This window comes from Apostichopus japonicus, chromosome 5 (assembly GCF_037975245.1).
Source record: "Apostichopus japonicus isolate 1M-3 chromosome 5, ASM3797524v1, whole genome shotgun sequence".
Taxonomy (NCBI): domain Eukaryota; kingdom Metazoa; phylum Echinodermata; class Holothuroidea; order Aspidochirotida; family Stichopodidae; genus Apostichopus; species Apostichopus japonicus.
In genome coordinates, this window is record NC_092565.1 from 17852065 (window position 1) to 17876760 (window position 24696).

Below are 24696 nucleotides of genomic sequence, written 5' to 3' on the forward strand. Positions count from 1 at the left end.
GAGGAATGGATAATCGTTCATATGGACACTTGTTTTTGTTCACTGTATTAAAGTAAATGTGAAAACACACTGTATTACAATACAAAGCTTGTGGTTTCTATGTTTCTTTTACGGAACATTCTAGTCTTGCAGTATTGAAGTATGGTAAAAGAATTGCTTAATAATATTCATGGCGGGCTGCAATTGAACCGCTTAACCTACGTGTATTCGATTGATGTAACTAAGAATAGATCCGTTAAGGAGTAACGCAGCCAAAGAACCTTAAATCCAATCCATTTGAAGAAGAAAAAAATACCACTGCAAATTAGATATAGCACAGTAAATCAATACTAAATCAGACATTTTGCGGTTCATCGTTTTGATCTTACCGTCTTTCCTCATTTCGATCTTCCAGTTCCTCCCAATGCTGCAGCCAGGATTACTTATAGCTGCTTGTTATTGCCTCAGTTGCAACAGGGAGGGGTTGGTGAGTGAAAGGGAGGATAATGGAAACAAGGAAGGGTGCAAAGAGGAGAAAGTGACGTCGCTTTATGAGATTTTATATTTCTTGTGGTCTCTCTTACGTTTAGCTTATTTAAGCTCTGTCAAATATTATATATCTACATATATATTATAATATTATATTATATCAGTATATAATGAATTTCAGTTAAGGGTGACTGCATGTATGTTCATGAGCTTTCTTCTGTAAATTCCCAACATAGATCAGTGTCTGCTTCACTTCGAAGAAGGCCTATCATGTATTTTTATGTATATATAAGTCAAAGAGACTCGTCTGAATTTCAGAACCATAAATCTTTAGATATATTTGTCACAGATTTAGAATTAGTCGATTCACAATTATATAACATTTTGAAAACAACTTTATTGTAAACGTGACGAAATACTACATTGCCGGGAATATTTATCGCACTCTATTAAGGGATACAGCTTCCCATTTGAATGCTTTGAAGTTAATCTTGCCGCGACTACAACATTTCACGTGTGAGACATTTGCCATTATTTCCCTTTAAATATAATGTATAGAACCTATGCTAGGTCACTCGTTACTTCATCGAAAGATGAATCCAAACCTCGAGTACGAGAAACTGCACTTAATATTTAATACTCTGTTAAAGGTTTCCCAGGTGATCTGTTAGACTGGTATTTCGTCAGCTTAAGAATGTATCGAGACGCCCTTGGGCCTAGTGAACGATGTACTTGTTTCTGTCCATTTTTAGGAGCAAAAAAGGTGGAACATTTAAAGCTTTACTTGTAGGAGTATACTTTCCTATTAAAAGTAATTAGGAATAGACATTAAATCATATTCGATGTTGATATCATGATTGCTTTTCTATCTGTCGCAACAGGCAAAATAATAAGGAAGAAGAAGAAGAAAATGTTTTTTGTCATATTCTCATGATAATTACGGGAAACAAGTAATGCATGCATATAGCAAACAGTGCTAACACTATGTGCATAACATAGGTTTGGTATCAAAGTGATACAAATAATTTGTTAAATATTAGCGGGATTATGAAAACATTAGGAAACAACAGAAACAGACAATTAGAAAAATTTCTAAATGTATCCGCCTTCGCCAAAATACTTGCGCTATGTAGAGGAATTGAATCCATTATTGCTTTAATATATAAATACGTTGGTATGGAATTATTTTCAAGCAAAGTATATTTATTCCTTTAAACTTCAGGGGATGGGAGATTTTTCGAGACGAATTTGTCACTCATAAATAAATTGCGGTCTCATGCGTAAGCCAGCTAGGATATAGTTAATACTGTAATAACATGTATTTATCACAAAGCTTCAACACGACTCTGTTAATATGCTAACTTGAGAGAGAAAATGTTTAAATATTTAATCTTGCAGCTACGTTTTAAAAACGTCATACACAATTTGAGCTTGAAAATACGTCTATACAACGTTGTTAGTTTTATAAAACGTTTGCAATCATTATTTTCACGTAACATAAAAAGAAACTCTACGTCAATATTCTGAAAACGTTATATAAAAATGTTTCTACAATACATTTTGAAAACATTCAAAAAATGTTCTTGTCATACTCGCTGTTTAAAGTTACAAGGATATAAATGGGTATAGTTTTCGACAATGTTATTGGATGAAATATTACTTGTTATGGTTTATCAATTGGAATTTATGATTGGACAGCTTTATTGAACTATAAACAGAAATGTTTAGGTGATCGCATATTTCCAAATTGATGGTAATGTTACGCACGCAATATCTTTCTAGCACTCTATGTGTGATTCACATCCACTGTGATATCATGAAAAAAAAACATCAAACGCATAATTTGTTACCAGTCTGTAACTTCTTCGCGGTCTATATTTTTTGGCACCAGAGTGCTTTTGGATATACTGTTTATTGGCGGGGGTGCAGGGGACGCTAGAACAGGGTATAATAACTCGTTCCATGCTCATAGGTTTTTGCATAAAGTACCTCCGTTGTTCAAACTGATGCCTTACTTTCTTTTCAATTAGTTTGGAATTATTTTGAAATAACATAACATTTAGGAAACTGTTTACTTATATACGGTGTGTTGTAAACGTGCTACTACTCCATACGTTAAAACAGCGAATATATTGGTCTTGAAATTCATGTTGAGTTTCACGTAGTTCAGTTGCGTTAGTGATAGAAATGAATGTCTCGAAGAAATAAAAAATTCAAATAACAGAACCTTATTGACATAACATGTTTGCTGTGAAATGATGTTTCCACTCCAATAACTATCGGGGTTTTAATTAACATTACAGCCAACGCTTTCAACAAAAATTTCAATTTAGTAACACCTGCTGTACAGCAAAATCATCAAACATTACTTTCTCGTGGCTTCCAGACGACATCACGAGAAACGAAATTCGGTACTGTTGAAAGAGACATGCGTTTGCTCATTTACAAGAAATAGATGGAGAGGTAGAGAGACAGACAGAGAGACAGACAGACTAGGATAATTGTTTTCTAGATTACGTACACTATAACCATTGAAAGAGTTCGAGTGATAATTGTACTTACACAAAACTAGAACACAGAGTGTAAAACTACTTCAGCACGGACTTGTGACAATACAGCAAAGTATATTGTGTGGACGTATAGAAGTTAGATGGAAATTTGAGTTAATCAAGTTAGTGTAATGTTGTTTGAACAACTATATCGACAAGGTGATATATTTATGTCGCACTTACCACACCAAACATTTATTTTATAATTTAATTAATAATACAAAGGATGGTTGATAACATCTTTCATAATTTCATGCGTCGTACATAGTCTGTAGCGTCTATAAAGTTGGAGATACTACAAACCATACATATTCAACATTGTGAGCCAAATGGTTAGAAATATAAAAAGGAAGTAAGAAAATGGAAATGAAAAAAATTCTGGTTTGTCGTCTTTTCCATATACTGTCATAAAATCTTGTTTTTAGCAGGTCAGTATTGCATGATGTTGTTACTTATTCACATCTATTTGCCCACATGAAAATATTACATGCCATAGGGCTTATTTGCATAACCATATCCCATGAAAAAAATGCAGGCTATAGGAGGTGAGAATCGGCATGTACATATAATAACAAAAATTGGATTTTTTAATTTGTGATAATATTATGGAAAAATTCAGTTTCTTACGATAGAATGCATATATGTCGTTTGCTTTAATGAGAATTTAAAACACAAATGTATAATCATTGCATAATATTATGGATTGTGTATGTACATCGGCATTTATTTATAATGTATTCGGCGTTTGAATTGACATTTGCAACAAATCTCTTATCACGTGAAGCAATGCATGGTCCGTTGATTACCAATACGTTGGTTACCTACGATGGACCCGATTCGAGTTTATAATAAAGTTGATCACAATTACGTCACACGGTTAATTTACTTACCTATATCTGTAGTAGGTTCTATCAAAATCAAAGTTGACAGACGTAGGCTTTCTCCCATGGTTTTTTTTTAATTACTACATACACTGATACAGCAATCACTTGCTGGTGGTGGGGCGGCGGATGGGGGAGGGGGTTGCTCCATGTATCTTATCTTATGTAATATATCTTACAATATACCGCGCATATTTTATTCGTCTATATGGTGGAGTTGATGTGGTGAATCAAATAGTTTCATGTTCTCTAACATATCCTCTTCAAACCTTACTCTGACATGTTTTAGTGACCAAATGCACCCTTCAAAATTGTCCAAGAGATAAACAAGGAATCCTAGCAAACGCACTTCATCTTCTGTCACAAAATCTAGGTCGGTCGTCATCAAAATAGAGAGAAAAGGGGTTTCTTTGCCGAAAGGAAGACTAACATAACGATCCCTCGGGCAAGAGGGTATATATACTTTCAGGGCGTTATGTCCAAAAACCGCCGAATCGTCTCGTCTGGATAATAATGGATGAAACTTGTTTCAAAACATTATATTTACAATGTTGCTACTACCCTGATATGTCTCCCGGTGACGTCACAGAGTGTTGTCATCCTCTTGCAGTTGTAGCCTTCTCGTCAGAGCCTACAGGAATCTAACAGTCACCATGGACCTTGATGTCAAAAGAACGCGTTGCCCTAGGACTTGTCTTGAACTAATCAAGTGGCTACGTCTTAAGCAACTGTCAGTAGTTTTTGATCGACCGTGATGGTATCTTTCAGTTCTTTCCGGGGTTTTTTCTTCTTCTTCGTCTTACGAGCCAACGGGAACGCCTGGTCATTGACACGACTATGATTATTAAAATATTTTCGTATGAAACAAATCCATAGAATAATAGTCGTTTGATGTTATCTTTGATTAGAAAAGAGAAGCTAATAAGGATGGAAGCCGGATAGTTATGTTCCCTGTTTGATTGTAGTCGACTCCCTTCATGTCAATTAAACCTATACTGCAAATAAACGTATAATGTAAATATGCCTTTTGTGCAAAGCAAATGGTTTGCATGTAGATAAAAACCGGGTAATTTTACAGCTGAATCAGCAGTTAATTATCTAGACATCTTTGCTATTTCATGCTCCACATAGGCATACACTTATATTTGCCTTATTTAGGCCTAATTATTTATATATATTCCATAATCCGTGTGGAAAAAGTCGATACCTATTTCTGAACAGTTTGATGATAACATTTGCACATTTCATAAGAAATGGGGTCACTGGGTCGTTGAAATGTTCGTTTAAGCTTGTCATACTGTAGAAAAATAACAAAACGTTGAAACAGAACAAGTTATTGCTGTTGTTTAGAAGTTAAGATAATTCATAGCAAATCCTTGTAACTGTTACATTATGCTACAGGATAGTTTATATATTCCCAGGAATTGTTTTCAAGTAACGCGTTAAAGTGACGTATACAACAATATCATAAAACATGAAAGAAAATAATCCGTTTGAGAAGAGAAATATTATACGTATGTCGAACAAGCTGGTTATGCCTAGCTTGTGTAATCTAAATAGCCCAACATTCTACAAACACACCTACCTGAGTATGATTATCCCAAAGTTAACATCCAACGGAGGATTATCAGCCTTGCCGATGGCTCTTAACATGAATGATGAGATTTCACTTAAAGCGAAGATTTATTTGACTATCAGGCAATAAAACCCATGAACAATGATCGAAGAGGTGTAAAAGCGATGCACATTCACATCAAAGAGATTTATATTACTATAATACTAAGTTTGTTAGTGAATGAGACTTATCTTATGAGTTTATCAAGGGAATAAGCAAACTAATCTTATTACCCGGGTAACAAGATTCACATTCAAAAGCTTCACGATAATGAGTCCACTTACCTCGGATATCCTCTGTCAGTCTGTCTGGTTGTATCCCTGTTTATCTGTCTGTGTGTCTGCTACTGCTATCTCTCCTCTCTTAATGTTTGATAAAGCAAAATAGCAGTCGTATATATTTATTTTCATTGTAGGTTTACTCATAAAATAAGCATACAAAGCTGAAATATTCATTATTCTACCGTTACTTTAGGGCGACATAATTATATAAGATGTGTTTGGTATCCATGACCGATGCTAACATACGCATCAACGGGATTCCTCGGTAGGCTCGAGTGGTCGGATGTGAGAGGAAGGATGGGGTGGGGTAGCTTTCTCTAGCCCATTAACCGAATCACAAAATATTCAGATAGAATAAATCTATATGTCCATACCACATTAAGCCCCTCACGAAGTTCTCCTAAGTCACATGTGTGGCACCGCATTCACCATTTCCTAAAAGGATGAAACGTGGTAGCTGTTTTAGTTCCATGCATCGCTGTTGTTGACATGACAATAAAATATTAGCTGATCAAGATATAACAACAGCTAATATGTATCATAATGATAATCGCGTTTTGTTGTAAAAAAACACCAATTTCAAAGAGATTACTGCTTACTACAAATGTTTCGCTTTGTTGGAAGTATGAAAAGTCAACACTAAAATTCAGCCTAAATTCAATCTGCTATTTAAAAACATCGAATATTTGAAAATGTATTGAGATAGGAGCGAAAGTAGTTACATGTTAAAGTTACACCCACACCCAACGTTTGTACAAATTTAAACAATATATCTAATTAGAGATATGGTTGATTGAATGTAACCTATTATAAAAACATGGCTAAAACTTTCCTTACTAAAAGAGTATATATTATTACTGTAGTTGATCCAATGATGTCTTCATAATTGCTCTGTTTGCCTCTAAGCTGTCACTGTTTTCTGTAGTAAGAATTTGATCATCGTGATCATGATCACGATCATGATCAAGATCGTGATCATGATCATGATCACGATCATGATCATGTAGTGTTAGCTCAGTGGTTAACGCCGGTGCCTTCCAATCATAAGGTCCCCAGTTCGAGTCACTCCAAGATTAATGTATGTCGTCCAGTTACAGAGTTGTTGACAATTGACAATTCATAATCATGGACGTTAAATATGCATCTAGGAGACTGACTGCGGTCAGCTTGCGACTTTGATAAGCCAATGAGGCTTCTTCGGTAGTTCCTGCTTGCAGAAGGATCTAAAATACATACATAAATAGATACACGATGTATAAATGCTCAATACAAAAACCTGTCAGATGTGGTTCAGTAATGTTCAGTAATTTTTCTCAGCAATCAACTTTATCCACCAGAAGATTTCTTTAATGTGACCATTCTTTAAGTGCTGCTTTATTTGACCATATGCCTTTATCGTTTCTTCCCACTGATAGGGATCGTCTCAACAAATCACGCTACATATCACGCACTTCTGTTATGGATGAGCACGTTATATGGATGAGTTTTCAAGTTTTAATTAACTTGAATATTAACTCAACTCGACCAGAAATTCCCACGGCTGAAATTGTTTTGGGCCACAAGATCTGTAGGTTACAAAAGTAACAGTTATTTCTATCAGTTATTATGCATTTTGTGCTCCTGCACGACGATGAATTCGTTCAATCACTTCTTGATTAGTTGTTAGCATCAAAAGACAAAGACAAAGTCAAAGTCAATAGAAATATGGAACGCGAGGTCATCTTTTACAACAGTTCGTATATTTCTTTAATTTAAAGGAGCCTGATGACAAGAATGACTCGAATATTTCCAAACAATGTCTTTGTCGTCTTATAGACTACAGATAATAGTCAACTTTTACTATAATAATAAGAATAATAATAATAGTAATAATAAACAGTTCTTATATAGCGCAACTTACAATAAAGTCTCGCCGCGCTGTACAAAAGAAAGTGAAAGATATGTACACAATATACAATAAGAGTAAACATAACAATTATAACAATGAAAACAGGTGTGTCTTCAATACAGTTTTGAACATCTCCAAAGATACGACATTCTTTTTGTTGAGTGGAAGTTTTTTCCAAAGGAGGGTTGAGGAGTACTGGAAAGATCGCTCGCCATAAGATTTAGTGGACACAGGGTGCATAGAGAGCAACGATTGGGTGCTAGAGCGCAGACGGCGAGTTGGGGTATAACTTTGAGTTCACCCAAGTAGTGTGGCACAATACCATGAATTCATTTAAAGGTTAACAGGAGTACCTTGTAATCAATACGCAGTTTGACAGGTAGCCAAGGAAGGTCATGAAGTATGGGGTGATGTGTGAGAACTATAGAATCCACTGACATGAAGAAACACAATACCTTGTTGTTGTTGGTGATGTTGTGTGAATAAGGACAATTGTTAATTGCTCTTGTGTATATGTAGTATAGGGGAAAAAAATGTGTCTAATGGTGGCCTATGTAGAGAAGATAAAGTTGCCTTCTATACGGTGTATCAGTTTCGCGAAATAGCCATTATAAAGGACGTATTGTACCCACATGCAGTGTCTGTAAGTTGTTTTCATTCCTTCATGAGTTATATTTCAACTACACTGCAGTGGCGTGTGTAGGCGAAATGTGTTCCAATCTTCATCGTCAATCGAATGTTCGAATGTATTTCATTAACAAAAACTTAGTTTTCTGAACTTTTGGTCATTTTTTTTTGTCCTTAAAGCAAAATACCCCAAAAAAGTAATGAAGTAAGAAATAATATTTCTACCTATAGGACTCCTTTAACAATCTTCACGATCAATACCTTTGTGTATATTCCTTGCCCAAGACAACACCTCACTAATCAATCTATGTCTGAATAATATCGCCTCAGTGGATAATATCATAAAAAAAAAACAGAAAAGTGTATATTTTGTGTGTGTTCATGGCAACGTCGTGACCCAGTTTCGCGAACTTCATTAGCAATGACATATCTGCCTATACCGTAGAATCCTGCAGCCGGTGAAGAGTGTCATAAATGACAGGGATAATTGCATACCTATCAGTCGCCAGAATCGCTCCATATGATGTTTATGCATTTGCGAGTATGCAGAATTAACTAATATAACCTAAAGCAATTGCATCCCTCTTATCATCTAGACAAATTGCCGTACCCCTTGGGTCTCTTTAAGATGTGCAATTAGTGTAATGCTACCTAATCTTCACGAATTTTAATGAACACCAAATGGTGACATATCTGTGGAACTTAGTTTATCCGTTTTGAATTGAGTTGAATATGGATAATTTCCGCCGAGGCGGATTATTTAGCTGGGATTTAAGGCGTTGATTGCGGTTCAAAATGGGGTGTTTCTTTGAACAACATTTCCACCGCGAAAAAAAATACCTCTTATATTTCTCATTCCTTGAGGTAAAATGAATACAAGATGTGAAAAGACGTGATTGCATCAACAAACTGCAAAAAGCAAGAAATGTTATGAAGGTGTAATTTCGCGAATAGAAAATGCTAGCTACACTACTGCATGATGCTATATAGATGTAACATAAATGCCAATGAAACTAACACTATGATGAAGGGGTAACACTTCGACTGTTCAACTTAAAAAAAAACATTGTCAATTAATTAATTGGCAATGAAAAGGTTATTGAGACAATTACAAGGTAAGCCCAGACAGCATGGTTGTTTGTTAGTAATAGGCATGCTTAATACGGTATTAACTGCCACCTGCCACATTGACTAACAGTAAGACATAAGAGTCGGTTCTGAGAAGTAACTGGTCTCTCTCTATCTGCTAAATTTCTACTTTCATGGTCTGAAACATGCGTGCAAGTCATTTTCAGTTTTCAAACAGTTAACAGATCAAACTAGCAAAGCTGAAGAGAACGTGCAGTCGAAATAATAGATTTTATTTAGAAATATAATGATGAAATAAACAGCATCTATTATAAAATATAAGTGCAAACGTATAGATTAAAACGTATTGTTGTGTCACAGTTCCCTATTGAAAGATCTTTCTTATGGCTTACTTAAGTAAAAACAGCACCGTGTTAAGTTATTATTTCATGTTAAACTCATACAGCAGGTGCGTATCCAGGGGGGGGGCGTTGGGGGCGCGCGCCCCCCGGATAAGAAAAAGAGGAGAGAAAAAAAGAGAAGAAAAAAGGGAAAAGGAGGGGGGAAAAAGAAAAGGAGGAGAGAAAGGAAGGGAAAAGAAGATGAAAAAAGAGAGAAAAAGGAGAAAGGGAGGGAGTAGAAGATAGCCAAGACTTCGGGAAGAGAAAGAGGAACAGTCATAGTTAAAGCGCTGATCCCTATTATATACACAGGGTAGCCAGTGACAGATCAGTGTGCGCCTCACCCTACCCCTTACACCAACAACTCCATTTTTGACGTTTTTTCCCCTCTCTCACTAATGTATCTATATAAATACTATATATGGTCTATTATAACGCGTGTGTGTGTATGGACGCCTTAAACAATTGTACAATTGTGCTATATGGAACCAACTGTGGCTGGTCTTGAACTCGACGGGGTCGTCGGGAACATGACGCATTTCGGGAAGGGGGCGACCGCCCCCCCCCCCCGAGCAAATTTTCTTTATGACATCGCTAGTAATTTCAAAATAGACAATGCTTAGGTGCAACTTACAAGGCCTGGGAAGTGTCATTTCCAGCGATCTGCAGGGAGGCATTTTCGGCCAAAATTTTTCTTGTACGCGTCGCGCCAACTCATGGTGGCGCTTCGCTTAGACAGTTTGCATACAGGCTTCGCCCCTCCCTTGGCAATTACTCGCTACACGCCTGTTCGAATTTGTAAAGCAAAGAGCAGATATAACATCATATCAGTGAGCATTGAAATGCCTGTTCCACGATGAACAGCCTCAAAAACTGTCTATGTGTGTAGTCGAAGGCGTAGCCCAATTGGATTTGGGGCTGTAACGACTTGCCCGAAAAAAAAGCCAAAATTTTTCGCGCGCTTTGCGCGTGTTCAACATATCGATGCCAATATCATATAAGCAAGCATCGGTCATTACATTGCATTGCATCGTGTACCGCACGGTCCGTGAAAGTAGCACAGTATACCGCCGGATGCTAATGTAAACAACCAAATGTCTTATGTAGATGGAGAAAAAGCATTCAGATCCATTTATGTCAAACTCTCTTTTACAGTAGTAATGTCGGCCAATCTTAGAACTTTATTTTAATTACCAAGGATATCATTTTTAAGCTATTCATTGCTATTTATTTTTCTCTCAGTAGGTGCCCGAAAAAATGGGAAAAAAATTGGTTGCGGGGGGGGGGGTGGGTCTGCAGCCCCGCCTCCTACGGGACCTACGCCTATGTGTGTAGTGTTCGGTTTCGATATACCTGATATCGGAAATATCTGGTTTTTTTCATTTCCTTCTACGAAGTTTTATAATAGCCATAATAAGAGGTTTTAATATTTCTACACCAATAAATTAACTGTGTCGGAATTTTCGAAACTTTCCTGACCAACATTCTTCATCATACTTTCCTCTACTCGTGCAATTTGCACTTGTCTATTAGGGGTTGAAGGAGGTTTTTCCCTATTGGTTGTCCATAGATTGAATTTTGTGCAACATTATGGGTATGTTTTGAAGTGATTTTTATTCACGAGAAATGTGAATTTTCAAATTCTCAACAAATAATGGGCTTAAAACCTTGAAAAGTGGGGCTTTCGGATATTGTGGGCCGTGACGTAGAATCGCCTACAAAAGCAATGATCCATAGGACATGCAATGAGGTCGAACATGATGTGTGACTGGTGACAATCTTCAAAAAGGCTATGGATGGAAACAAAATTGAGAAATACTTGGTTCTCAGGCAAAAGTGTACATTTGGTTGGTCATTTTCAAGCCCGAGAAGTGTCATTTCCGGTGATCTGGGGGGTATCAAAACCAGAAATTTTCTTGTACGCTCCGCGCCAACCGATGGTGGCGCTCCGCTTAGATAGTAATTCGCGCCCCCCGGGTTAGAAAATCCTGGATACGCGCCTGTACAGGGTATGAAATTTCACATCAAAGTTATGAATGATTTGAGACCTGTATAGCACTGACCTCAGTGGCAATGAAAACATGTGAGCATCTGGCTCTTAAGTTTCTAAAGCCAATTTTGGACCAATATTTTAGATCCGATGCAGTTTGCGTACAGGTCTAAGCGTATTACTTAGGATGCTATTTTATTCTGTCTCGAAAAACTGTATTCAAATCTTGAATCATCTCAAATTTAGGTCATTCTGCTTTTAACACTACTAAGCCCCACTTTTTAGTCAGTAAACTATTAGAAACGAATGTACGCCCTGATTTTATTGGGTGGATTTTTAATTATCTTATCAATAGGTCACACTATGTTAATATTAGAACATCTAATAGCACATCCAAGGTTATTACATCAAATACTGGCGTCCAAAAGGGTACGGTTTTAGCACCATTCATATTCACTCTTTGTATACATCGGATGCAAGGACAACTCGTGAAAAAAAGCTCATTGGTTAAATTTGCAGATGACACTGCCTTATTGGGTTTGATAACAAAAGATGATGATACTGCCTTTCTAGAACAGAAACATTACTTTGTTAACTATTTTGGGCAAAATTTCTAGAACTCATTATTAATAAGACAAAAGAAATGATTGATTTCGGAAGTCCAAAGGGGTATTAAATGATGTCATTTTTAAAGGAAGTATTGTTGAAAGGTTATATAATTATAAGTATCTCGGGGTGGTGCTAAATAATCGAACTGCCTGGCATGATCACGTAGATATTTTAATGAGGAAACTAAATTCTACACTGAAAACTTAAATTGGTTCACCGACTAACAAAACGTTAGTCCATCTGGTGCCTCTCCCGACTAACATAGCCTTAGTCAGTTGCTATACCGACTAATTTATTCCTTAGTCAGTTGGATTTCTTAGTCGGTCATCTTAGTCCGTCAGCTTAGTCGATCAACAATTTCTTAGTCGGTAAATGTATATTAGTCAGTTACATTAGTTGGTGACATTAGTCGGTCTTTACCGACTAATTTATATGAGCCACCGACTAGTTTATAGCAGGTTTTACATTAGTCAGGATGGTGCCTCTCCCGACTAACCTTTCTTAGTCGGTATCGACTGAGTAGTTGCACTGACTAGATTCACTGAAAGAATTAAACCCGACTAGTTTCACTGACTAGTATCACTGAAAGAAAAGAGAGCAGAAGAAACACAAATAATGTGTACGTTGGCAGTATTTATTTCTGATAAAACTTCTGATGTCTACAAAAGGCTGACTTTCGACAGATAGAGAAGAAATCACTGTAAATAAAATCTGAAAATCTGTTTTTTTTTTTCCAACAAAGTTAAGACAAGTTAATGGATCAAACATGAATCGCAAAAGTATAGCACTGCACAATAATGCAAAGTTGAATCTTGGGCAAGGGTTCCTCATGACTTTCGTTTTAAAGTGGTACCCTAAATCGACACCAGTTAAGTCTTCACGAACAAAGAGTGTTTCTCTTAACTACAAATGGCCTCCCACTTGTCTTCAGGAAGCCAAAATCTGCACCATTATTGACCTGTGAACAGAAAATATGATATACTTGTAAGCACAGATACAGATATAGCACATGATAACTCACATTATCATAAACATACATTTACATTAAAATTTTATAACATATTGGGAGGTATACATTTAAATCTAGGTCCCTCAAATTATAAGCCAGGAATAGCAGCTTTACCAAATTATTATTAGCTTTGCACAGCATAACACCAAGTTATTTCTCAGAGCTTAATAATTATGTTAATCATGTTAATAATGATCCCAATAGACCGGGATCCCAGAGGGTTTGGTTAGCTGGGAAGGTAACCAATTGCCTTGTACATCACAATGTTCACAGTGCATTCCTGTATATGAAACCAGACGACTGGCAAACCGACTGTGGTGGGTGTGGCTGGGAGAGCAATTTTAAAGTAACCTGATAGCTAACCTAGATCAGTTTTCATGGTAACACATCAAAGTAAGTACAATATGTCAGGTATGGCCCCAAGAGCAACAAATGGCCATTGCCAGTAATTATTGGTGGTGGGGTACCCCTGCCAGTGATCTATAATTGACCCCTCAAGGCTGACCTAGGTCAGCTCATGAGGTAACCACTTGAAACCTACTGGAAAATGTTGGTTAGGGCTTCAGATACAACTGATGGGCATTGCCAGTAATTTTTACTGGTGGGGTACCCCTGCCAGTAGACCCCCAAAATGCCCATCCCCCATTGACCTAGATGAGCTCATGATGTAACCAGTTGAAAACTACTGGAAAATGGTATCACTTCATATGTAAGGGATGGGAATTTCCAGTAATTTATATTGGGGGGGGGGGGGTACCCCTGCCAGTAGACCCCCAAAATGCCCATTCCCTCATTGACTTAGGTCAGCTCATGAGATAACCAGTTGAAAAATTACTGGAAAATGATATGTATCACTTCATATGTAAGGGATGGGCATTTCCAGTCATTTACATTGGTGGGGTAACCCTGTCAGTAGACCCCCAAAATGCCCATCCCCCATTGACCTAGATTAGCTCATGAGGTAACCAGTTGAAAACTACTGTAAAATGATTGGCAGGACTCTATATATATGTAAGGGATGGGCATTTCCAGTAATTTATATTAGTGGGGTACCCCTGCCAGTAGACCCCCAAAAAGCCCCCCCCCCTCATTGATCTAGGTCAGCTCATGATTTAACCAGTTGAAAACTACTGGAAAATTATTGACAGGATTCTATATGTAAGGGATGGGCGGACTCTGGCAGTGGTGGCCCACCAATATAAAATACTGGAAATGCCCATCCTTACATATAAAGTGATACCTATCATTTTCCTGTAGGTTTCAACTGGTCAAATCTTGAGCTCACCTAGGTCAATGAGGGGATGGGCATATTGGGGGTCTACTAGCAGGGGTACCCCACCAATAAAAATTACTGGCAATGCCCATCCCTTGTATCTGAAGTCCTAACCAACATTTTCCAGTAGGTTTCAAGTGGTTACCTCATGAGCTGACCTAGGTCAGCCGTGAGGGGTCAATTATAGATCACTGGCAGGGGTACCCCACCACCAATAATTACTTGCAATGGCCATTTGTTGCTCTTGGGGCCATACCTGACACATTGTTCTTACTTTGATGTGGTTACCATGAAAGCTGCTCTAGGTTAGCTATTAGGTGACTTTAAAATTGCTCTCCCAGCCACATCCACCACAGTCGGTTTGCCAGTCATCAGGTTTCATATACAGGAATGCATTGTGAACATTGTGATGTACCAGGCAATTGGTTACCTTCCCAGCTAACCAAACCCTCTGGACTCCCGCTCTACAGATCAGTGAAAATTTGACCAAACTTATGAAGCTTGCACGTAAATGATATACTAGACTGGGTTTTTTTTAAAACAGGTTATGAAAAGTATCTTAAATATCATTAAACAGTTCCAGGGTACAATAGTTAAACTCACTCTTCCATCTTTTTTCTCTATGGTACTTGTTCCTTTGCTTTTTGGACTCTTGGATAAACTCTTTTGTTCTGCGAAGGGTACCAATATATCATCTTAAAACATGTCTTTAAGCCATATATAACACAGTTCTCCTCTTCTGTTGTTGCCTCCACACTGGTGTCGTACATCACAGGAAAGCTCACCCTTGACTTAGATATTTGGCTTTTCAATTCCTGCTGGAAGAAAGAAACAGCAAAGTATTCATCATTTGAAAAAATAAATAAATAAAGTTGTCACCACAAAGTTATGTGAGATTTGCTTCCACTATAGTCTCAAAAAACAATCCCAAAGTTTGAAGCAGACTGTATAAAGCTGAAAATTTGAACGAGAGTGTCATCACCATTGCAACCAGAATCAAATGCCCAGAATACAGAGATAATAAAACATGGGCTAAATCTTTGTTTGTTTTTATGATCTTTAAAAATATAAAATTTTAGAAACAGAAATGCACTGAGCCAACTTATTTATAGGCCTAATCGTTTTTAGTTGTTATTTTGCTTGCTCACATAACAAGCCTGGTTAGACCCAGGCTAGAGGAGAATCAGTACTTTGTTACACTAAGTTTGTCTTCGGTCGTTTTGATATAGTCTTACTAGTAGTACTAAAGTATATAATGGACCGGCGAAGACTAGAGAATACCCAGAGTATTAGCAACTGCGTTAAACTGTATCATCTGATCTATTATTTACGCCAATGAGTTTCATTCAATCTAGGATCAAAAAGAGAAAACTATTTAATCTTAACCTTTAAACTTTGCTACTAAACAGATATGCTTGAATTACAAATAAATGTCAAAAAACATCATAATCTAAGAATCGATGCATATACATATACATAAACAGAATAATTTGAATTCGCGCAAGTGAACCCTGCACTACATTGGACAGAAAAAAAACGTGCAATTAGACCAAACTAAACATACTAAATTTCCCGTTACTTCTACATAAAATATCAATACAAATACAACAACTTACTCTTTTGGCAGTATACTAAAAGCACCTGTTATAATAACTTCAGACTATCAAGCTTTCCTGAGAAAAAACGGTTAATACTTCTTACAGTAAGCAAGTCGACCGTGAAGGAATGTCGCAATTGTTTCCTGGGCGTGACCGGAAATTAAATACTAAAAAATGATAAATGAAAAGGTTAAATAGAACTGAAGTGTGCATCCTGACTGCTCGCAACATATAATACCGTTGACTAGCCAACATAATTTGTTCAGCCTACTGTGACTGTACGTTTGAAGGTCTAGCCTTGCTTATTCAATATCACAAAGCCTACCCATTTAGATTCACATGGGAAATTACAGGAAATCTTTACCAAATGAGTGTAGACTTCAAATAAACTATTGAGCCTTATAGTTCCAGCATTTGTTTGGGAATAAATAAGAAGATTATGTGCCACTGTTCAATCTAGCCCAATACACACATAACACATTGTTAATTGGTGTTTAGGATGCACACTTTAGTGTTGAGAATGCACTGCAGTACCCAGTAGAAGCCTATAGGCTACTCACTGTCATTGCACTTGTGTATTGCGAAACGCCAACGTGACAACGGTAGCGTTACACTAACCATAATACAGTACTAGTGCCAGTGGCCTTACAATTAACTTTAATTTTACCTTCAAGTTAAAGGAATAACAGGTAGGCCGATGATGCAGTTAATACCTCCATTCTTCTAAAGACCTTCTTGGGTGATTTACGGTTGAAAGTTGCTTAGAGTGATCGTATGAAACTATGCCAAGCCCAGCAAGCTGCCGTTGCCTCTCGGTTTCCAAATTGAAGTGAATCGAATTGGGTTAAAATACATTAGTCCGTCGACACCGACTAAGCTACGATTATGGCGTAAATCGGGTGTCCGTATCGTTCTTAGTCCATGGGTTAAAATACCTTAGTCCGTCGCCACCGACTAAGCTGCGATTATATTTTCCTTAGTCAGTGTAAACTAACTAAGAAGCAGCGATGAAACGAAGATTTTTGCTAGTCCGTGTGCATTGACTAACGTTACAGACTAATTTAACGTTAGTCCGTGGCAATATTGACTAGTTTATTTTTTCAGTGTAGGATGCATTGCCTGCGTATGATGTATAAGTTTAATATCAATAATAACATTCTTGCCATGTTTTATAACTCTAACATTTGTGGTGTTTAGTAATATAATTTGGTGTAATGGGGTGGCATTGCTAGCATGGAAGATACTTATTATATTGAAGCTATGATCAGACAGGCAAGTCGCGTAATCGGGGAAAGTCAGCCCACCTTGGCCTCGTCCTACCAACGGCTCCTATAGGGGAAAAACTCTACAAAATTATGAATGACGATGACCACCCACTACGTGTGTGTCTTAACAAAGCAGTGTTCTCTCGGAGTGAGAGGATGAGGCTGCCGTTGGCCAGTACACATCGGCACCCCTCTTCTTTATTCAACAATATATAAAACTTCATTATTTCAAGTTGAAACGCTAATTTGTCACTGTGCACTGTTTTTATATGCCCTGCTTTGTTTACTTGTTCTTGCCCTTTTGTAACATTTTAGTATATTTGTATTTGTATAATACTGTTTTTATGCGAGCATTCAGTTACCCTCTGTGGGGTTTAATATAGTTTATCTTATCTTATCTTAGTGTCATTCACTAAGATATTAACAAAGTAACACAAAAGGAATGCGGGTTCATTGATTTACGTCATAAATAATGAATATGTACACTAAGCGATAGCAATAAATACAGTGCACGTTCTCCAATCGTTCGACTTTGTGAATCGTCCCAACATACCGTTCATATATCATTCATCGATAACCATATTATAAAGGATAAAAATGAAAGTCAGTTTTTTGCTAAATGTGATTTACATTGGGTATGATATGTGACCTTAAAAGTACACATATATTAATCTGAGTTATGGAAGGAATACGCGATGACTTTGCTGTCGTACTTTTCTTGAATGATCTGTTTTAATGCTGTATTGAACGAAATCATGCTTGTAGTTTCTCGTACTTTACGCGTAAACACACATAGCCCGAAGGAAAGGGTCACCTTGTAATGGGAGAGATTTTAATTTGCTCTTACTTGCCTATGTACAATGAAATTTGATTAAGAGTGCATCGGACATTTCTAACGTTCTTCATCGAACGCAAACGTAATACAAACAAAGGCCAAATAGAAAACGAAATGTATAAAAGTGCCAAGCCATAGCGAACGATATTTGTAAAGTACGGTATAATTCGGAATGTTCTTCTAGCTTATAGGCTGTTGTTTGCATTGTTTTGGTGAAGTGTTTATCGACACGCTGTGATTTTCAAACCTTATAACAATGCATTTTATGAACATATTAACTTTTTAACAAATGTTTCGTTGTCTATAAATGAAGACATTGTTGAATTATTTTTTGAAACCTTGGTCTTGGTGTGTACTGATGCATTTGTGAATAATTTCTCTGTCGATAATGTTCAAATATTTACATATTTATTAATATTGATCTATGGTTTGGACCACATATGCGTGGAACTGATGCTTATACAACGCAAGTGCTGTCTTATACTAAAAGTAACGAGAGAATATATTTTCAAAATCCTTAAGGTTTGGTGTCTTTGAAGACTTGTCACGTATAGAAAGTAAACGAACCATAGGATAAATGTAATTTTTCAGCTAATACAAAGTCGTCTTTTTTTCTCGTTTACTTCGGCGAAAATGTGAGAAAAGTCGTCAAAAACATTGTTACTAGTTTGATATGGTTTTAATGAACACTCACCACTCCACGTTTCCACCGAAGCTAAGAAATTACCAACGCATAAGTTAAATTTTCCCTTGAGGAATTAAAGGCTGGTTGGAAACGTGTCTGGGAATTGTATTGTAGATGTGCAGGGCAGTGTTGGGAGAATCGACATATGTTTGCCGTTTTATCCTTATACTTTATACCAGAAGGCATATAACGTTATTTTTTTTTGTATAAATTCCTGTCACTTTATATCAAAATTGTGTTGATCTAAACTACTTTAATTTTGGTTTTGAAAATGTTTTAATATTTGGAGAAACGATTTTGCACGATCTCTTTGTGTACTATCTTGCCAAACTTTATGTGTCTCTGCTAACCTAAATCCTTTCAAGTCAACCATTATATGATTCATGAAATTGGTATCAGAATACTGCAAAAGAAAAAAAATGAAAAAAAAATGAAAAATCACTTTCCCGTAGAATTTATTGCCAATATGATTAGTGACTGTGAAGTGAGACATCAAAAATTCTAAGCCAGCAAAACGAATCTTTTTTTGACAAACTTGAAAAGAATAAATTAATAATGTAAAATTGGAATGGTACTACCCAACTTGAACATGATTATGTAGCGGGAAGAACTAGTTTAATTACTGTAACTTAATTATATGACCTATTTTAGCTTTGAGCAAAACCCTCACAACAAATATAGCAAACAATGATTTTGTCAGCTATGTTAATGCAGCTGGAAATATAAGAAGGTGCTCCATAGTTTTTACAAAGGTATCCTGTACGTTAGGACTCCAACTTGTTGTTATGGTACTCTGTGAACCACTTTACATAGCTAGCTAGTTTTCTCCTCCCTTCGTAGTCCCATTAACTAGTATTACAACTATTTGTATGGTGATGAATAATGTTCTCTCTACTATACGGTCCATCTTTGGATCTCAACGGCAGAAGTAAACATTTAACCTCTGGTATTCTCGCAGAAGTCTGACTGTTATGAAACAACATTATAACACTGTTATATTAATCATGTATGTTTTTACCTTACTAGGGTTTCGCCTATATGTGACGATTTGTTAGAGTTCCTAGCAATAACTTTCACTCTATGGTCTTTTATATTTGCCCCGTTTTTCTCATTATATAGTACTTCTCCAGGGTATCATATCCCATGATTTTTTTCACTAGATTTCACTTGTTGATAACGAGCCAGACCATTACCTCAACCTACATATATATATATATATATATATATATATATATATATATATATATATGTATATATATGTATATATATATATATATATATATATATATATATATGTCTGTGTGTGTGGGTGTGCATGTCTGTGTGTGAGTACCGGCCTGGTTTAGAAAAGTCACCTACTAGACTAATGAGGAAACCATACAGGAATTTGAACTTAATCCCAAAATAGGGAAAACACATGTTCTTACTCCTTGGCGTAATATAACTCTAACAAAAAGACGGTCGTGTTGGTTCAATAAATTTATTCAAAGACATTTCTTGAACAGCAGATCAGACAATCACCAGACAAGATAAGTATTAGGATTTTCGATTGAATCGTGGCATTTAATCATCAAAGCCATTCAGACATTCTCTCTCTCTCAGTGAATTCAAAGAGAAGAAGAAGGAAAACTATAAACGAAGAACGAACTACTTCGCACTACCTTGCTGAGTTTTACGAAGTTATGTTAAACTTTTACAACGCTCTACTAGTCGGTTTTCTGATGCAGATTTGCATAATTATGTTTACCATGAAAACATATGAAAAGATTATCACAAAATGTTGGATATATAAGAACATGCAAGTGATATATATCAAACCTGTCAAAGAAATGCTGGCATTCAAGTCTAGGCTATACTGTAAATTTGTAAGTAAAGGTCGTGTCCGATATAATAGCATCATTATCATTATTGTTCGTGTAACCATAAGCTATTATACGATTCTTTTGTGGTTAATTATTCATTGCTTACCGAGCAGTAGGCCTAAGGCTAATTTAGGGCCTGTCAGAAGAAAGGTTCTGCAACTCAGTCACAGAAGAACCACATGACAACTGTCACAGTGAAGGAGATGTTCAACATACGACGTGCACCTTTAAGTACGCGACACAGCGTGTGATTTTAAGGGGAAATTTTCATGAATTTTTTTTTACGTATTATAAATGTACGAACGCTCGAAATGAAAAAAAAGAAATGTCACATAAACGGAGAGTTTTTATATTGTATTATAATCATAAAGTGATTGAATATTCTGAACACTGAGATTAATAATTCATCAAATTCTTTCGAAAACTTAATTTGATTAATGTTCATTATTTTAAATACAGTATTATAAATGCTAAATATCGTTTCAGTCGATCTCAATTCAATAGAAGACATGGCAAGAAAAATAAATTTTGCATTTACAAGAGTAGTTCTCATGAAGATGACATGACACTGTCATTCATTTAGAAATTTCACCGTGGATCGTCTCGACAAAATCTATATCATGTCCATGAAACATGCCGCAAAATTCTTATAATTCCAGCTTGGATCTTTATCTGAGAAGATGTAAAAGTAAAAAGTGAACAGAAAAAGCTATTTTGAACCTTTCCTTGCCTGTGTTTTATAATAAAGATGTAGTACTGTATCCTTGGGTATCCGTCCGCTAAGATTACTCTCGGGAAATCGTGGCGGGAGCTGAAAAAATAGGTCTGCTTAATAGGCTTTGAGAATCGGAATATCACCCTTAGCGATGAACCAAAATAAACAAATCCACGATACTCTGATCTCGTATACATGAATAAATAAACAAATAAATGAAAATGTTTAAATGGTAGGTTATAGGAGGAAGGGCAATTTAAGTATATATCCTATGTATCAATAAATGAGCCTACAGTTGCCTTCACCTCATTAACGACATGTTTTTCTCTAATAGTTCTCGTTATAAAAAAGAAACGTTGTTATTAATCGTTGATAATTATCAGGCTATACTTATGAATTACGTTTAATTCAACAGTGTCTTTTTTATTCTGTCTGTGCGTGTGTAAATAAACATTATAAAATGTGATACTCATATCAAAAAGGAATAATTCACGCAAAAGATTCAAGAAGTGGAGATTCGAAGAACCGTGCGCGCAATTAAACATCATAGATTATATATACATATATATATATATATATATATATATATATATATATATATATATATATATATATATATATATATATATATATATATATATATATATATATATATATATATATATATATATATATGGGGTTCATTACCAATAGCGGTGGTTCAGGAGGAAGATTAAAGAGAGTCTCCTAATAAAAGACTTAAATGCTGACTTAAATAGAAACGTAGCGAGCTACGGGTTGGAGCTTTGCTAATCCCTATTTACTTTTTATTGCTGGTTGTTCTAATCATTCCTAGTTTAAAAATTCACTCATGCTTATCACTATTGTCGCTTCGGATGTATATTAGCCCTTGTATTTAATTGATCTTGTACAATTGCCTGACGATGGAGTGGTGACCACTCCGAAATGTAGCAGTTTGTTGTTGTTAAAAATATTCGCTTGTTTATCTTTTATATTATCAGTATGAAATATATAATATATATAGATATATATATATATTTAAATCGTAGTGAGAACGAAACCGGTAAGGAAGGTCGTGATTCCACTGTAGGCGTTTGTCACCTGTATCGAACAATATAGTTTCTATTTTGGTTACATATTTGCCTTACTCGAATCCCGGTGGAGGCTGGAAAACTTCTTGTTTCTGACCTCTGGACATACAATCAGCTTCCATAGCCTAGATGGTAAGGGTGTCCGCATATATAGCGGGAGGCCCAGGTTCGAATCACAATGGAGGCTGGAAGTTTCTTCACTGTTCTGGATTTTCCAACTCATTGCAATTTCAATTCAATATGTATAAATATATTTATATTTATATCATTAAATTCAATGATCATCTTATCAAACACCGAATCAATGTTTTTCCTCTCCCTTTGATTGAAAATAAAATAGCTCCATGGTCGAATTTTGTGACTATCCACAGCAAAGTCTTCAGCGCTTAAGGCAGTTATTAAAAAAATAGATGATACATTAACCGTCAACGACGTTTGCAGTTAACAAGCTGTTTTGTTTGTTATTTGTCAATGGAAGTTTGTTTTTACAGTTTCTGTTCTTTAACTGTATTTCCATTCATCGCTTTTGTGTTTATTTCGATATTTTTGTATTACATTACTATTGGTTCAAAGTTAATTCGGTTCGTTGAAAAAGAAAAGAAAAAAATGGAAAAGTAGCATGGCCTGCAACTCTGCAGATGGCTACACAAGTAATGCGTACAAACCAATAGTAACACGGTGTGTATAGGCTATACAGGTATTGCGTACAAACCACGATATGTAGGCTACTACTATCCTTCTCTGTAAAACGACACAATTGTGTCAAAGAGAAAAGTTACAGAGGGATTACTTTCATGACAATTTTGAGAAACTCGTGACAACAAATCGAGAATGCACTTCGAGGCCTCAAAAAGGGAGGTTACTCTTTAAAGGGGTAAACCTGGATGTGATTAGCAGATATTATACTATAATTTTCAAGCATGAATATAATGCTAACTTTGCTTTGTGTCGGGCAAAATGGAGGTCATCTGGAATTCCCAAAATAATAACAACTACTTTGGCCAACCTTTCAGTTACTTTCTCAGCTATTTATCTTCAAAACGTACTGTCATGCGTACATAAACTTCACCAAAGTTATGCGGCCTATGTCTGTTTATAAATTCAGTTACTTATCACATGCATGGTACGGAACTACTATGGCAACATATGCGTATGGAACGCGAAAAGAGTCTGTCGATAGGTACGACTTTTGTACATTACTAAATTATATGATATATCAGATTTAGTTCAACAAAAAGTACTCTAGTTTTGACTTTCAGAAACGTCTCACGAACCCCTGTGATGGATTCACGCACCCCTAGGGAGTCATGCACCCAGTTAGGGAACCCATGGTCTAAAGAGACCTTCACTGGTATACCGCTGGTTTAGGGTGGTTCAGTCCTTACACTGGTTTCACACCAAAAGAACTTTGTTCGCTACGGCTGTACTACAGGGATGCTTGATATGGTGCTCTCACTTCTCTCAATATCTGGGAGGGTGATAAAGTACTGTGATACATTCTAGTCCATCGGATGGGGACGCTAAATGGCGGTCTCTGATGGAGCAGGGATGCAAAAATACATGTTGGTCTCATAAATATATGAGAACTCTTAGTATGATATGATATTTATTCTCTATCATGACATGGATAGAGGTATAACTATAATATACCTGATCTGGTCCATGGAACACATTTTGAGCTTTGAAGAGAGAGTAAACAATCAATTTGTATGTCTTCCATGCTGTATTAATGGTCTCTTGTTTTACTACATCAAAACAAGAATTTAAGATTCAGTCTTTACATACTCTCGCTTACTCTCTCGTAATTACCTCCCCAAGCAAAAAAGGAGTGTGCCTAAAACGCTAAAACCTCTTAAATTTGATCACCTGCAAATTAGAGAGAGGGAAAATGATGTTGATTTCCTCGTAGTGGTTGCTTTTTTTACCAAAGGATTTGTTTACAATTAACTTTAGGCAGGATGAAACTCCACAATTTCACCAATTTAG

At 36.3% G+C, this 24696-nt stretch overlaps 1 protein-coding gene and 1 long non-coding RNA gene across 4 annotated transcripts in view; one reads left to right on the forward strand and one right to left on the reverse strand.

Annotated features, from left to right (window-relative positions):
• The window catches only part of LOC139967900 (neuronal acetylcholine receptor subunit alpha-7-like), a 93721-nt gene that overhangs the window by 27362 nt on the left and 41663 nt on the right, over nt 1–24696 (forward strand). The gene's annotated exons all lie outside the window — the stretch shown is intronic.
• On the reverse strand, nt 12569–16913 carry LOC139968198 (uncharacterized). Of its 2 annotated transcripts, XR_011793242.1 has the most exons (4): nt 16276–16913; nt 15263–15477; nt 12934–13335; nt 12569–12892 (listed from the first exon to the last, which is right to left on the reverse strand). It is a non-coding gene; the product is annotated as an uncharacterized lncRNA (long non-coding RNA). The 2 variants fall into 2 exon arrangements; XR_011793241.1 differs by having other exon boundaries at nt 12569–13335.